The 17,910-nt window shown below is 39.9% G+C and overlaps 1 protein-coding gene across 1 annotated transcript in view; it reads right to left on the bottom strand.

The window, feature by feature from the left end:
- STON2 (stonin 2) overlaps positions 1–15,833 on the bottom strand; it is a gene marked incomplete at its 3' end in the record, with an annotated part of 29,006 nt that extends 13,173 nt beyond the window's left edge. Inside the window, exon 1 of the mRNA XM_081323516.1 lies at positions 15,782–15,833. The remainder of the gene's footprint in view (positions 1–15,781) is intronic.
- Between the last annotated feature and the right edge of the window lie 2,077 nt (positions 15,834–17,910).

The following is a 17,910-nucleotide window of genomic DNA, read 5'->3' as shown; positions in this document are numbered from 1 at the left end:
TATGTTCTCTGTTTTGGTTTTGTCCCTGAGGTGGGGATCCCTGCACAGTCCTTAGGAAGATAGGAACCTTTCCTTCTCATTAAAAAAAAAACAACAACAACCCACAACAAACCAATTTAGAACATTATAAGCAGGAACTTGAAGACACTTCTGAATTTAAGCTTCTACAGAAAATAGTTTCTTTATCTTTATACAGCTACCCTGTTCTTGGCAAGAAAGTGAGTTGACAGGTTTCCTTCACAACCGTGACATTTAAGTAAATCACTCCCATTCTTTCTTTTTGTCTCATTAAAGTTATAACTTAAAACTTAAACGTAAAAAAGAGTTTCAGTCCCAAGCAATAGTTCTGCTTTAAACAAGCCAACTAACTATTCATATCTCTATTCAAGACATTTAAGGTCACAGCAGTGTTACGTTTTTTTGGTTTTGCCCTTGAGACAAGAATGGATCTCTATGGATTTCAATATTTGGCTGTTTTGTTTCTCCACCTGACTGGTTCAAACTGTTCTCCTAGCTTACTGCATACTTAAATTTCTGGCTGAGAATATTTTGAATAATTTTCAAATACAGCATTAATTTTTCCAAACAGCAATGAGATTATTCTGAAAGAAAGGAGAGGCAGGACATCTATCCACAAAATATATTTTATCTAGAGGCTCACAGAGGGAAGCAAATCAGAGAACTTCCTTCCTTTTTTTCTTTTTTAAGCATCCAGGAAAAAAAAACCTCTCAAAAAGATGACAGGAAAATGAGCATTGCTGCCATAAGCATTGCCTTCCTTCACGTTTAAGTCTCTCCTTTTACTGTTAATGGTACATCACTCTTTCACAAAACAGAAAAAAGTGATAATTAGTTGAAATGAATCTGTTGTACAATTTAGCAAGTTAGTTTTTTTTATTCTGAATTCATTTCTCATTGAGGCTGAGAGAGAACCACGAGCATGGGTGGGTAAATGTAGAATTTGAATTGCACTATTTGTCTTTTCAGTGCCTAAATAAGACTTACTAATTGATTTAAACAATGAAAAAAGTATAACACAGGAATAAGATTCTTTTAATCCAAATTCAAGAATCTGGTGGCAAATAATTTGCCTTTGAAATATTTGTTTTTAAATGATAACCCTTCAGATTAGTCTTCTTCCAAGGACTTACAAAAATGTAAACAGGAAGAGTGTCATAGTAATATTTTCCTTTATCTCTCAAATGACACTTTGCTGTCTGAGCCGAAATTGTTCTCTCCTTCTTCCTCTCAATACTGTATGCAATATCCTCCCTAGGACCTCTCTGGAAATGCTATTTTAGTTTTCCATAATGCTTCAGAAAAACCTTCCCTAAGCATAGAACACTCCAGATACGCAGTTTTCATTCCTTATATTCTAAATAGAAGGCCATATGTATATCTGCAGAAACTACCAACTATCAATGCTTTATTTAAACTACTGTGGGCATTTAAGTCATTAACCCACATTTGTCTGTTATATATCGCAGATTGCATTTGTTAATTATCTAGAAATACTGTGGTTTTATTTCACTTTCTAGACTAGCTATATGGTTGTCAGCACCAATTTGATGGCACACAATCAAATCTATATTTGCTAAGTAGAATATCATTTTTTCACATTTAAAATGCTAATGTTTCCCAATTTATTTTCTTGAGCTTTTCCTGCTTGGGTAAGTTCAGGTTTGTAAAATAAATAAATAGAAGTTTCTACTCAAAACTTTCTGCTCTACCTTGGTTCTGCTTACTTTGAGCTTTGATTCTACCTTCTACAAATCCCTGGAGCAAATGACCATGAATTGCCTTGTAGCTCAGCAATTCCTATGGCAGCAAATTAGCTGCCACTAAATGGAGCTCAGTTTCTTTTGAAAATGGCATAGAACAGGGCTTTTCAACCAGTGGTACAGGTACCACCTGTGGTACATTGGCACCTGGCAGGTGGTACGCGACCATCCTAGAAAAGTGGTAGCGGGGGAAGGGAATGAGCTGAACCGGTGGCAGCACCACACAAGCCTGAGCGAGAGATGGCTGGAGCTGCAGGGCTGAGCGAAAGCGCCAGGATCGGTGCTTCTTCAGGGCTGTCAGGGCTCAGCAGAAGTGCCAGGATCATCACCAGGCTCCAGCTGGAGCTCTGCGCTGATCCTGGTGCTTCTGCTGAGCCCAGAAGAAGCGCCGATCGGCTGGAATGTTGCAGCATCCCCAGGGTCTTGTGATTTACATTCAGATGCTTGGCAACTGATTCATATTTATGACGGTCACAGTGTCCCAGGGTCACGTGAAGTGACCAGAACCTGCTACAACCACCCAGCAGAGAGGGAGGGAATAAAAACCAAACACCCCCTCACCCCACCCCCGCTGCCAATCCTCAACAGAAATGTTCACAACAATGAAAACCTCGGACAGGAGGAAGAGCGCCACCAGGCGGGCAGGCAGGTGTCTTGCTCGACTGTGGCTTGGGGGGGCACTTTTTCCAGTACCATTGTAACTTCGAACAGTCACTAAGCAAACTGTTGTAAGTCGAGGACTACTTGTACTTCATCACTTTTTTCCTTTTTTTGTTTGTTTGGTCAACTTCTTGACACCTTGCTAGGCGACTGGTGGTACTTGGATGTTGCCATATCCTAAAAGTGGTACAATGAGTGAAAAGGTTGAAAAGCCCTGGCATAGAATGTTACTGACATTCTGATGATTATCTATCACTGAAGCTCAAAATTCTACCACAATATCCCTGGGCTGTAGAGAGAAAGCCAAATAAAATATGAGAAGTGGGACCTCCCCATAGAATGAACGAAAATATGTATGAATGAAGCATCTTGTAATTACACTGGATTCATGGACAATTAAGATGAAATAGTGAAGTTCTTAACATCTTGATGACAGAAGCTATTCTGTGGAGTGCTTGTTGTTCTATGAGTTTGTTTGCTTTCAGATGTTTCATTACCCAACTAGGAAACATTGTCAGAGCTAGTGAGTGTGGATTTTCTCGCAGTTTATATATGGACACCAGATATGCCACTATTGGTGGGGGTTTGGTTTCCTATGAGGTAGTTCCTTGGTAATTGGTTTTGCCTTGTTTGCCTGGTGTTAATCTTTGCTTATTTGAGTGTTGGGTGCTGGAGAGAATATATTCTGGTCTTTTTGTTTCCTACTTAATTTGTTTTATTTGTATCTTTTGAATGATATGTAAAAATCGATGACTTTTACGTGTCTATTGATGGCTGATTTGGAACTTTCCAGTTTCAGCTAAATGCTAAATCCAAACGTTGACATTCAGACAAATCAGCCATCAATAGAGACGATTAAAACATATTTTGTTTGAAGTAATGTAATAACAACAAGAAAAAGATGCTGTTCTTTGGTTTGCATAAACTAGATAGAATAACTAAATGTCACAACACAGAGTTATTCTATCTAGTAACAAAGTATCAAGTAACAAAATATGTTACTTCATACAAGCATTTTTAAAACTATTGCATGAACTCTTTGAAATTATACTTATACAAAGAATTTTACATACAACGTGACTTCTCATGATGCATTATTTAATTTTTACATACTTCAGTTACATATCTGCACACTAAAGCCAGGAGGATTTCTATAGTCCACTTGTATGTACAGTCTATCCAATGAGATTCACATGAGGTTGCATCTCCATGTCATTAATTTTATGCATTGAAATAGCTGTATAGAATCACATAGCATAATTCTGCTGGTTAAACTATACTTTAACTTGGTCCTCTGAAATTCTTCAGATGTAATCCACTACATTCCTAGTTCACATATTCTAAAGTAGAGTCTGTGTGGGCTATAAATCATAAGTTAATGGTTTAGCACATTGAAAAAGTCCAGGCAACTGTGATTTATTTAATAGTCCATGTTTAAACCATGGCTTAGCATATGTAATCATAATTTATTTAGATAGCAGAACTATTGTTTTTACCACTTCCCTTATGTTTATGTCACCTAAAATGAGAACAGAGGGGTTTTTTTCCTGTTCTTTTCCTATTAGATCTTAGTAAATCAAGTTTTTTTCTCTTTGAGGGAAATTCTTGTTGTTTATTTTATTTTTATTTTAATTCCATTTATATCCCGCCCTTCTCCGAAGACTCAGGGCGGCTTACAAGCTTAGCAGTAGCCTTCATTCTATGTATATGCCTGCTTATTAGGGCTTTCATACACCCCCCAAGCGGCATTATTACAAAGTCAGCTTATTGCCCCCAACAATCTGGGTCCTCAGATTGTTGGTTGCACTATTCAGTGTAATAACATGGTAATCTGTGATATAACCTAGTTTTCCACTTTCACCATATTGCAGTACAGTATCAGATACCAAACATTACTAACTGCAAAGGAAGAATTCAGAAAAGACACTGTTAAGTTCTTCCCTGTAGTTAGTTACTTACGGCAGTTAGGAACCAATAGGGACAAGGTAAAGGTAAAGGAGTCCTTGCAGATTTTATTTCACTAGTTGTTGCTGACTATAGGGAGTGGTGATCATCTCCGTTTCAAGGCTATTGAGCCAACGCTGTCCAAAGACATTTTTTGGGTCATTTGGCCAGCATAATATCACAGAACACTGTTAACTTCCCACCAAAATGGTACCCATTTATCTCCTCACATTTGCATGCTTTCAAACTGCTAGGTTGGCAGGAGCTGGAGCAAGGGCGGGATCTCACTCCATTGCGTGGCAATGGTCTTGAACCAAGGCTGCCGGCTTTCCAGCTGACAAGCCCAGCATCTTAACTGCTGAGTTACCACACCATCCAATAGGGACAAGAAACATCATGAAGATAAAGAGATAAATGACATTTCATTCTTAGAGAGGTATATCCCTCCAAAATATATTTTCTCAGGCAACTTAATTCTACTGTTTCATTTATGTATTTATTTTTTAAATTCAAGTTTCATGCATGCAGCCTCACTTCAAATGATTCTCAGCAGTTTACAGCATGCCAACATCATTCTCTATGTGGCAATGCTCTTGATGTTCTCAACTAATTTTTTCATTTCATTTCAATTCAGGAAAAGTTGTTTTTTTCACACAATGCCTGAGCATTCCATTTGTGAGTGGAAAACAATAAATTTTAGTCATAAACAAAATACATTATTTTCCTCCAAATTCAAATCCCATCTTCTATTTTTATAAAAGGAAGTAAATAGAAGCTTATACAAAAGATATACTAAAATATGTGTGTAAAACTACCATGAACTCTGCTTTTATTGAAAAGAAGCTTCATATTATCTTGTCTTTTGGAGGGCAGGAGAGTTTTTAAATCAGACAATTTTTAAAGAGAAAGGCTCACTCAATTAATTTTGATCAATTCTTGCTCTAAAATTCTTTAATTATTAATAAAATGGAAACTAAATTAATATGTATAAAAATATCTTCCTAGTGCTTAGCAGGATGAATCAATTGACCAAGCCAAGCCAGGAAGGCAATGGTATTTCCTCCTGTAGTCAATATGTCACTAAACAAGTAATTGTATTTCTCCTAGCAACAAATTTCTACAAGTAGAATGCAAAAAGATATACATAACTTTTGTACACTGATAACAGTGCAGTTATTGCACTGACCAGGTCCTTCAATGAACCAGTTTGTAGCCACAGGTGTTCACCTCTTAAAAGTTGTTTTGTAGGAATATACAGGTAGTCCTTAGTTAATGACCACTTGGTCAATGACAGTTTGGAATTACAACAGTGTTGAATGAGTAATGGTTACAGCCAGTCCTCAAAGTTGTGGCCATCCCATTACCCCTAAGCACTTGATTGAGATTTGGGTGCTTGGCCACTGGCTCAAACGACAGTTGCATCATCCCGTGTTCACATGATAGCAATTTCCAACCTTCACTGTTGGCAGATAAGATTGCAAGTTGCTCATGTAAATCTCCCTCATCTGTATATTCTCCCCAAGCCTTGCTGCTCTCACACCGCGCCTCCATGGCCACTCTCACACCCTTTAAAAAAACACAAAAAACAAGTTTTATTAATTTTCTAATTTTACATCCAAAATATTTATGAAGCAATGTGGTGATTGGAAAATCAAAAGTCCAATAACAAAATCTTTTTGAACATAGGTCAGGATAGATCAACAAAAATTCCCTCTCCAATTCCCTTAATCATAATATCAAAATCAAATTAATACATTTCTGGTTTTGACAGAATCAATTAGAACAATTATCAATATATTTTCCACAGATACTTATCCACGTCCTGTTTTTAAGTTTTATCTAATTTCAACACAGTGCTCCAAATTAGCCTATGGTATCTAAGAAACTTAATTTTCGGGTAACCCAAATTTCCCTTATTTCATTATATAGTAGTTATCATATCTGAAATACATACATTGTTCATTTAAGTGCATTCTTGTTACATTTCAAAAACATATTCTATCATTTTTTTTTAATTTTAATTCCATTTATATCCCGCCCTTCTCCGAAGACTCAGGGCGGCTTTACAAACTTAGCAGTAGCCTTCATTCTATGTATATGCCTGCTTATTAGGGCTTTCACACACGCCCCAAGCGGCATTATTACAAAGTCAGCTTATTGCCCCCAACAATCTGGGTCCTCATTTTACCTACCTCGGAAGGATGGAAGGCTGCATCAACCTTGAGCCTGGTGGGATGCGAACCTGCACTAATTGCAGGCAGCTGGTGTTACTTAAGGAGGCATTAGCCCACTGCTCCACCAAGGCTTTGTAATTATCAATAATTAACAAGGTATCTTTTGTTGTGTTATTCCAAGTTCTATAATATAATTCAAAGTTATGCTCTAGTAGCTAATTTTCATTCCCTTAAAAATCTAGGTCCTAAATATAAAATCAGTTTATATCTTTTAACAGTTCCCCTTATCCCATTAAAAGCTATTGTTGGAAGAAAAGTCTTCATCATGGTTCCTCCAAGCAGGGAATAAACATGGCAACTGCTTTGGGAAGAAGGTTGTAGTTTATTGCGGAGGAAAGGCAGACAGAAAGATGGATCCGACAGGAAAAGAGAAGGACTGAGCACATGTGAGTAGTGGGTTTTATACCCCCTGGACTTTATTGTCTGGAGTTATTTCCTGTTTCAAGCTTTGTATTTCCTTTGTCACGTATTCTGTCCTGAGCCTAGGTGTGCCACTCTAGGATTCTTGCTAGTTGTCTGTCCCAGCCCACCTCCCTGGGGCAGGGGTATGTAGATTTTAGAAGTCTTCTTAGCTTCAACCTCCCTGAATGGTTTACATCTGCATTTCTATAGAGTTGGTTTCCGCTTGGGGGAGGGAGACTTGGGGCTATTAAGAAAACCTGGGCATGCTTTTCTGTCTCTTTAAGATCCTTTTAGGAAATATATTTTCCTGCCCTTTTAATATTTCCTTCTCTGGGGAGCTGACTTCCCACACTATTTTAAGCTTTATTATTACAAATCCCAACATTAAAAAAACCACCCATTTTTTAAATCTAACTCTAGGTTTCTTTTTGTGCCAGGCAGGCTTCCATATCATTGCCTTTAACTTCTCAAATGTGTCTCCCTTTCTTCCTACACATGTTGTTTGAATCCAGGGAGACCATCCAGTTGTCAATTTTTCAAAGAGAGTGACCCCTTTATAGTCATTAATTGTCGCTGTAATAAATCAGGTCTCCATGTTTGGCACACAGGGAAGTAATTAGGGAAGTAAGAAAGGTAAGGTCGCACCCAAATCCTCCAGAGTGCTTCGTTGTGCTTGATGGTGATTTTGGCTTTCGGCAGGGAATGGCTTAGTGATCGGCCATGCTGATGGCCGATCTCTTCTTCTTTGGGCCAGAGGAGCTGCTCCAGATCAAACGGAGGGTTGCCGCCCTTCTGTGATCACAAGGAGGGCCTCCTCATGGTGGTCGCCCCTCCAGAGCAACTTTTGACTCTTTTCAGGGTCCTCCAAGGAAGATAGATCAGACGGTGGGGAGAGGCTTCTTCCCACATGTCTGGTGGCACCACACATGCAGACTGGAAGCCACTCTCACACCCTTTTTGTGCCATCTCGTACCTGGCAGCTGCCACTTACTTCCCGGTCAGCCTGCTTGAAAGCTACCTGTAACTTGCAACTTCCTGCTTCTTTCCCCCCAATGACTTTGGTTGTTGGAAGCCAGCAGGAAACTGCAAGGAGGTGCTTACTTGATCCTTGTTTAATAACAGCAACAGGGACTGTAAGGATTGCCAAGTGATGTCACACTTTATGACTGCACTGTTTAGCGATGGAAATTCTGGTCCCAATTGCCATTGTAACTCAAGGACTACCTGTATATACGGAAGCTTTCAAAACTCACTAATCTCAGACTTGAGCCATCTGGGTAGAATTTGGAAAATATTATGTTGAGGATCTGTGAGTTGTTGCTTAGCAACAGGAGGGGTAAGCCACATGGACTCCCTCTTGGTGGAAAACAGGAGCTATAAGAGACTTGGTCAATTTCTCCATATTATTGTGTCATTTCCCCTACCCTGCCTTGCTGAGGAACTGCTACTTCACCAAGTTGAAACCCTCTTCCATTGGGGAAAGATCTCCTATGTCAACTACTTAAACTGATTCTCTGAAAGAAAAGGCAATATTTAACAACATAATGTTTCTCTTCTAACTCTTGCTAAACTCATCACTATTGAAGTAAGCTGCTAATGCACAGCCCAAGTTGAAAAGGGAAACAAGTCTGGCATAATCTGAATGGAATATTTTATACTTGAAAACTCCACAGGAAAACATTGGCTTTTCATGATTGCAAGGTATGACTTTCAGATTCAGTAATCCAGAGAGATACATTTTCCCTTCATTTCTGAGAAATATTTAGAATTTGGACAAATATAGCTAAAACTAGGAACAGCTCAGTGTATAATCCTTTCTATTACTAGGAAACTGTCTCAGTATAAAGAAGTTTTATTTATTTATTTATTTTTAAAAATGTATATTGCCACCTACTCGCTTACGGTGACTCAAGGTTGCTTATAGGAAATAAAAACACAACATAAAAGAAATAAAAATAATAAAATAATAAAACAATAGTATAATAACTCCACACCCCGGTGACAACACATACTCATATCAGCCCTTTATTGGGCTCCATCCTGCTCTGGTTTCCCCAGGCCCTCTGGCAGAATCATGTCTTCAGGGCCTTCTTGAAAGAATGTCAGAATGGGGACCAGTCTAATTTCTGGAGAGATGATGTTCCAGAGGGAGGGAGCCACTACAGAGAAGGCCCTTCTTCTGGGTCCAGCCAGATGTATTTCCTTAGGGGACAGGACCTGCAACATTCCTTGCCTCCCCACTCTAGTGGGTCGGGTGGATACGATTGGCAAGAGACGGTCCCTTAGATAACCTGGCCCCAAGCCATGAACAGCTTTAAAGGTGACAACCAGCACCTTGAATTGCACTCAGAAGCACACTGGCAACCAATGCAGCTCCTGCAGGAGAAGTAACACATGTGTACACCGAGATTTTATTTATTTATTTATTTTAATTCCATTTATATCCTGCCCTTCTCCAAAGACTCAGGGCGGCTTACAAGCTTAGCAGTAGCCTTCATTCTATGTATATGCCTGCTTATTAGGGCTTTCACACACACCCAAGCGGCATTATTACAAAGTCAGCTTATTGCCCCCAACAATCTGGGTCCTCATTTTACCTACCTCGGAAGGATGGAAGGCTGAGTCAACCTTGAGCCTGGTGGGATGCGAACCTGCACTAATTGCAGGCAGCTGGTGTTACTTAAGGAGGCATTAGCCCACTGCTCCACCAAGGCTCCTGGTGCGGGCTGCTACATGTGGGCTGCTGCAATTTGCGGGCTGCTACATGTGGGCTGCACCAACTTGAGCTCTTGGATGCTTCTCAAGGGCAGTTCCATGCAGAGCATGTCACAATAGTCAAGACAGGTAGTGACTAGGGCATGAGTGACCATGAGTACAGATTGTTGGTCCAGAAAAGGGCAAAACTGTTGTGCAAAGGCCCTCCTGGCCACAACTGCCACCTGCTCTTCGAGCAAGAGTTGCAAGTCCAGGAAAACCCCCAGATTACGCACTCAGTCTGTTTGGGGCACTGCCATCCCATCCAAGACCAAAAATGGCAATTCTGTGTGGGCCAAAGTACCCCAAACTCAGAGCCACTGTTTTGCCAGGGTTCAGTTTCAACCCATTGCACCCCCCACAGTGACAGCCTCCAGGCACTGTGACAGGGAGGTCACGACACTGCTTAACTCACCATGGGCTGAGACATACAGCTGAGTATCATCAGCATACTGATGATACTTCAGTCCATGTGATGGATGATCTCACCCAACGGCTTCATGTAGATGTTGAATAGGAGTGGAGAGAGAACCGAGCCCTGCAGGACCTCACAAAGCAGTGGGCAAGAGCAGGCTCTCTCTCATCCTATTAACACCAACTGAGAGTGGCCATAGAGGAAGAAAGTGAACTAGAATAGTACAAGGCCCCCCACTCCCAGACCTGAAGCTACTCCACGAGGATACCATGGTCAATGGCATCGGAAGCCACCGAGAGGTCAAGAAGTACAAGTTAACAGAATTAGCATTGTTAAAGATTTAAAGCATCTTTACATCTTCTGCTGTACCTACAGTGAGGTTAGGAAGCACACCCATTATAGGTCTGTGCAGCTACAATGCTTCAGAAATGACTCCAAGAATGTGCTGTCACACAACTCCAAAGCAATTTTTTTTTGCAAATTATTACCAAAGGACTACACAAGCCTAATACATAGTTCTATTCTCTAATATCTTATGGCTGTTCTCTCCTATCAAGGACTATTGTTTGAGACTGCTATCTCCTAGTATAGTAATGCAGGGGCTGTAAATCTTGTAGCAAGAATTGATCTCCATAGTCTGTAAGGTTGGTTGCTTAGTGATCTTAAAAGTGTGATTAGATAAAGAACAATAGCAAATGACCATGCTCCTTATATTGAAACTCCATTTCCAGAGGCAGTATACTTTTAAAGATCACATTCTTGGGGGCAGCAATTTAGACCCTGGTAAGGTGGGGAATATGGAAACACATGCATCATAATGTCACAATGCAAACCCAATTACTTATGTTCTTATGCCCAATGTTGAGACATAAAGAGGAGTGGAATTTGCTTCATGATGACATGATGCAGATTTTGTCATTTTCTTCATTATGGGGATCAAGAAAGGATTGGGCAGTAGCAAAGGTGATATGATTCACCTGCTTTTTACAAACATTTGAATAAATGCTTGAATAAAAATATAGACAAAGCTGGGGAATGTAGGTTTCAGAACTTGCTTGTTACTAATTCAACCAGGCAAAGGGGGACCTCTGTGTGTGTGTGTGTGTGTATTTGTTTTCGTAGATTTTCACGGGTACAGGTATGTAGGTCTTGGCGTATTCGGGTCTTTTCCCATGTAAGATTGATACTGTCTTGGCGACGTTTCGACGAGGTCCCACTCGTCATCTTCAGGCTGGTGTCTTCAGATTCGCACGAAGCTGAAGACACCAGCCTGAAGATGACGAGTGGGACCTCGCCGAAACGTTGCCAAGACACTATCAATCTTACACGGGAAAAGACCCGAATACGCCAAGACCTACACACACACACACACACACACACATACACACACACACACGTACGTGTGTGTGTGTGTGTGTGTGTGTGTGTGTGTGTGTGTAAATTAGCTTGAACAACTTCACAGAAGCCCAATATGGGGCATTTCTTATCAAAACAGGATATACAGTAATGTGAGAAAGTTAAGTACACCCCACTGAATTTTTTTCAACATATTTCAATGTACAGATATTTGATCATTTCAACAACAATGGTATAATACATAAAGGGGATATAATATAATAAATATCATGCACCATTTACTTCTTGCAATGCATTGTACAATTTAAATAAATATAAATGCACATTTTGCATTTGGAAAGAGTAAGCAAATCTCTACATTTATCACTAAATCAAATATCTAACACTAGAATCAGGTGTACTGGACCAGGTACAAATGATTAGAACATCATTAGAAAGGATCTGAGAGAAACCCCTCATTTAGCTATTTAGTTTTATTTGCTGTTGCTGTCGAGATGTGTTTAGCACCATACCTAGAGTGAAAGAGCTCTCTGAGGCCCTCAAAAAGAAGATTGTTGAATATTATAATGATGCTGAGTTTGGGAAGGGATTTAAAAAGATTGCTAAACAATTGCATATCAATCATTTCAGAAGATCATGTACAAGTGGCCACAATACCAGAAAATGGTTGATGAAAAGACAGCATTTCTCCAGAAGAAGCTGATACCAACTCTAAAGCACGGTGCTGGAAATGTTAAGGTTTGGGACTGCTTTGTTGCATCAGGGCCCAGGCAACACCTATCATAGAACCCATTATGAATTCTTCATTGTTCTAGAAGAAGCTTAAGGATAATGCAAGGCCATCTGTCAGAAGAATGATACTTAACAAAAAGTACAGGTACAAGTACTCTAAAATTACAGAAAATCCACTAAGGAATGGCTGGGCAAAAAAAAATGGTTCTGGACTGTTCAGTTCAAAGCCCAGATCTAAACCCCACTGAGACGCTATGGGGCGATTTGAAATAGGTTGTGTGTGTAAGAAATGCCTCAAACATTGTCCAACTGAAAAAAATTCTACATGAAAAAAAAAACTCTTCCTGGTCAATGTCAGAGAAAATATAGTTATTATAAACACCTACTTGAGATTCTTTTGTCAAGGAGGACAATATCAGCTATTGGAATCAAGGTTTTTTTTTTCACAGAAAGAAATGACCTATCCCCCTTTTTGTTTGAATAAATAATTGCAGAGTCAATTTTTAATTGGTTTTTTTTTGTTTAGTTAAATCACTTTTATCTTTCTATATGCTTTGAATAAAGATAAAATATTGGCATGTCAATTTTTTTAAAAAAAATACATTGACTGTACTTACTTTTTCACATGACTGTATAATAACCCTAAAGAGAACGTTTTATATACTGGTGATATTCGATTTCGACTTTTAATTTGATTCCTTTTTGTTGAGACTGTTTCTCAAGTTCTTTCCTTCATCTTCTCTATTTTTCTCTCAAGCTTCACTCATTTATCTGAGTTTTTTAATGCTGAGTTCACTGGCGCTTGCATTCCTTCCAGTTATCTTGTATTATGGTCTTTTATGCCTTTGCTTATCCAGATCCTCAGATTTCAGCCTATCTCACAGAAAAGGATCAGGCAACCTGAGGCTACATGCAGTCAGTGGAATCCTCTTTCACCTTAGTACTAAATTTCAGCGGTACAATTACACCAATGTATTAGAACAGTGTCTCACTGTGTTTACATGAAAAAGGCAATAAAACCTAAAATACATTTTTAAAAAGTAACCTCATAAATATCACCCATCCCCAAGAGTTGGGAAAGAAACAAAATGTTATACTAGCTTTCTATAATTGCTCCACCCACAGTAGCCATTAACCCCCTCCATTTCCAAAATCAGTCCCTGACTTCTAAATATTGTTCACCACTGACATAAAATTACAATGTCTAGGATTAGTGTGAAATATTAATTCAACCAAATCCAACAGGTTTACTCTTCAGGAAATAATTGCAAATGTGAACTGGCAACACTGTTTGTTCAAAGCCCTCTTGATCTTTCCATTCCATAACATAAGCTGAGGCATTCACTACTGCAAGGACAACACAATATTAATGCTTCAAAGTTTTTTCCCCCATCATAAAGGCAGAAGTCTTCAAATGATAAAAGATAATATTTGATCCTCCTTTCTTTCAGGATGGCTTCTAGTTCTCTAAGATTTTTTTTTAAAGAAAGCGATATGTGTGCACATATATAATAAAGGTTTAAGGTGAGGAGTGCTCCAAGATGTTTTTACACTTGAGGTATACATAACCTCTCATCCTTCCCAGTGACATTAGGTCCTTTCCCAATTAACAAAAACTGAGGGTCCTGGCTAGCATTACCATTAGGTAAGAGGTTGCTAATTTTAGATGGTATGAATGCATAGGTAAAGGTAAAGGTTCCCCTGCACATGCGTACTAGTCGTTTCCGACTGTAGGGGCTGTAGGGGCTCATCTCTGTTTCAAAGCTGAAGAGCCAGCGCTTGTCCGAGGACGTCTCCATGGTCATGTGGTCGGCATGACTAGACGCCAAAGGCGCACGGAACGTTGTTACTTGCCCACTGTAGTGGTCCCTATTTTTCTACTTGCATTTTTACGTGTTTTCAAACTGCTAGGTTGGCAGAAGCTGGGACGAGTAACAGGCGCTCACTCTGCTATGCAGCACTCGGGATTCGACCCGCCAAACTGCCGACCTTCAGATCGACAAGCTCAGCGTCCTAACCCACTGAGCCACCACGTCCCTCATGAACGCATAGCATTGCTAATTACTTGATTCCTCAGTGTTGATGTTATATTTTCACTACCAGGGAGAGGGAGAATTGCAGATGAATTTTTCTACCCCAATGAGAAAATGTCAAGACTGGTTTTTGAATCTATGCATCTTGATTTGGGGTCCAGAGTTGGGTGACACTTATTGCTTTGTTTCAGGTAGAAAAATCTAAAATACCCCCCCCCCCTTTGTGCTAAACAACACCCCTAAATTAGGAAACAGTTTTACCACTCCCACATATATTACATTCTATTTTTACTACTGCTTTTTTCCTATGCCCATTTCCAAATTCCATCAGACAAACCAAGACAAGTTATAAATTGTCTTTTCAGTTTTCTATCCTTGAGAATGCCATCTAAAATATTATTAATATACAAGCAGATTTAGCTGGATTCATTAAGTATAAGAGTAATTGATGCATTCAAAGCAGGAGAATAGCAAGCAAGACATATTGTGAATTTGCATATGTTGAAAGCTTCATCTCCACCCATTCCCCCAGGGTTATTATGAGTGCATTCTTAGAAGATGCTTTAATTTGCAGTCATAACCTTTCACAGGGAGGAAATCCAAGTAACATCCCCTTCAGTTGTAACTCTCCCCTTCCCGTCTATTAAGGCTGCCAGAGCTGCAGACTGGGTTTTGATTGGTGGAGCAGTCCCTCTGGCAGCCCTTTGACAGGTGGCTGGGACATATGATGGGAACAATTATTTCTCCTTTAAGCAGGTGCTTGAACTGCCCAGGTAAAGATCCTAAGAAGGAATGCTTGAACATGGCAGGATGCAAAGCAACAGGATGCAGCCAAGGCTATGCCTGTTTCCTTAACAGTAACTCCCATCAGGAGTCTGGTAGTCGATTGCATTGTACAACAGGAACATTCGGGTGGAACATCCCCAGGCTATGACCCGTGCCTCAAGCCACCAGTTAACCACAACTCACGCCTCACCCACTCATCCAAGCTATACGCAAAAGTGCTAATCTCGCCCTGGGTGGGGGAGGGTAAGCGGCCACTCTCCGACTTCCCCATGTCCGCCGCCGAAATTATATTTTAACAGAGATTGGAAAGAGAGACGAGGCAAGCTACACTCTAACTCCGATCACCCTCCTTTCAGCCTAAACTAAGGCCAGCCAAGCTACCGAAAGGTCAGAAGGGGTGAAGCGGCTACTGTATTATCTGGTCTTTGTTCAGCCCGCCGCCGAGCAATGCATTCTGCCAAGCACGCTCGTTCCCTTTGATCAATTTCAGGGATTGAGAAGAGGGAACATGGCCGTGGACGTATTTAGCCTCAAAGAAATAACGTCTCCTCTCTTACACCACATCAGGGATGCGGAGCAGAAAAGGAAGGAGGAACCGGGCGGACTGTGTGGCTACGACTGGCCGGGCTTCCGCCACCTGCTCGATCGGTTCGTAGAAGGGCGGAGAAGGAAAAGAGAGATTACCTGCGAAACTCCCGGCAGTTTGACTCCCTCGCTCGCTCCAGGCACAGAAGGGGAGAAATTGGACCGCGCCGAGGAAAGTAACACTGAAGTGACACTGAATCTCCCAACAGCGGCAGCCCCTCGGAGTAGGAGAGCTGCTCGGCTTCTCTCCTCCTCCTCCTCCTCCTTTTTGAGAAAAGAGCCAGAGCCTTTCTATTGGGCCAGCCTCCTGAGCCGGCCGGAGGAGAGCGAAAGCGAGCTGGGATTGGTTTGAAGAGGATTGTGGGCGTGGCAAAATGCAGATGGGCCGCGGAGTGTTCCCTCCCTTGGGTTGCCGGAGTAGTGGAACGTGGATGCCCTGATTTTAATCCGTCAACTGTGTAATAATTTAGTACCATCATTTAAAACCTGTGTTAGTTATCTTTTCCGCATGCTGCAAATGTTGCATCAAGAAGAGCACGTCAAATTAAGCAGTTATTCGTCCCTCCCTCCTGCATAAAAGGACAACAGGAAGAACTGAAAGATCAATGTATCTCTAAAAGATTATTATTATTATTATTATTATTATTATTATTATTATTATTATTATTATTATTATTATTATTATTATTATTAATTATTATTATTATTATTATTATTATTATTATTATTATGAAGAAGAAGTTGGAAGGGACCTTGGAGGTCATCTAGTCCAACCCCCTGCTAAGGCAGGAAACCCTATACCATTTCTCACACATTGCCCTAAGCCACAATGTACTTTTGTTTGATTTTGACAAAGTACATTGCATGGAACTAGCCAATGTAGCAAGTAAAAAAAAATTATTTATGGCTTATATGTACAAATGCAGTCGCTGAAATACACTATTATCTTATGTTCCAATAACCATAAAGCAGCCCATGCGATTATGAATTTTATGTAAATTATATCAGTGAGCATCAGCTCAGTGTATTTGTTACTTGTAAGAAATCTTGTTTTAATATTTTGTAAGCTGCCCTGTAAATTGGGGGAGAGGGAGGGAGGGAGGGACAGAGAGAGAGAGATGGGGAATCTAGTCTTACTGGACTAGAAAGAGAATGAATATGTTTTAACTGCAGCAATCCAGTGCAAGTATAGTACATGGTAGAAACTGTAAAAAATGACTTGTGACTGGTTTTCACACGAACATTGTAACATCAGGCGGTCATGTCTGTAGGATTATAGCAATACTGTATGCTGCTGTATTTTTGTAATTGTATTGAAGAAAGTACTCTTTTATTACTTTTTCCCCCCTTCATTTCTTGGACTTTTCCTTATTTTTTCTTTTACCTTTTGTAGAAATTTAATAAACACACACACACACACACACACACACAGGAACGAGATTGGTTGCCCTGTAAATTGTATGGGTAAACCAACAAATGATATCTGCTGAAGAGGAACAAAATTTGAGCCAGTTTGGTCTAGTGTAGGGGTAGGCAATCTTGGCTCTTTTATGAATTCCTGAGCCTGGCTCAGGAATTCTGGGAGTTGAAGTCCACGAGTCATAAAAGAGCCAAGGTTGCCTATCCCTGGTAGTGGTTAAGGCTAGAAACCAGTAGTCTGAGTTCTAGTCCTACCTTAGGCATGAAAGCTGGTTGGGTGACTTTGGGTCATTCACTCTTCCTCAGCCCAATTCACCTCACAGGTTTGTGGGGAAAATTGGAGAGGGAGTATCAAGCATGTCCACCATCTTGACCTACTTATAAAAATAATAAATATTGGAATAAAGAGAAAAAAAATCTAAAACAGTGCTGCCCAATTTTCAATTAAAGAAGCCTACCATCTACAGTAATATATTCAGTGCTTTTAAGATGGAGTGTAAACCAGTTGAGGACATTGTCTTTTAGTTAAGAAAAGTTCCCTTTTATCTGGACAGGCTTTATCCAGTCAGCCATCAATTTCACATACTATTTCAGCATATCCAATTATATTACCTGAATTTGATGAAAATCTGACAGAATTTAATATTGCTCTTCTAATATGAAGGGGCAGAATAATGACGAAGCCTACAGGTTTAGTCTATGTCCTGCAAAAAATAAATTAAAAAAACAACCCAACCACTTTGATATACTTATTGAGATGGGCAGCCATATATATTTTATTGAATTTATATTGAATAAAAGGGCAAACA

Source organism: Vipera berus (genome assembly GCF_964194415.1).
Source record: "Vipera berus genome assembly, chromosome: 1".
In the NCBI taxonomy this organism is placed as follows: domain Eukaryota; kingdom Metazoa; phylum Chordata; class Lepidosauria; order Squamata; family Viperidae; genus Vipera; species Vipera berus.
The sequence above is the reverse complement of the archived record's forward strand: the minus strand, read 5'-3'. Positions and strand labels throughout refer to the sequence as shown.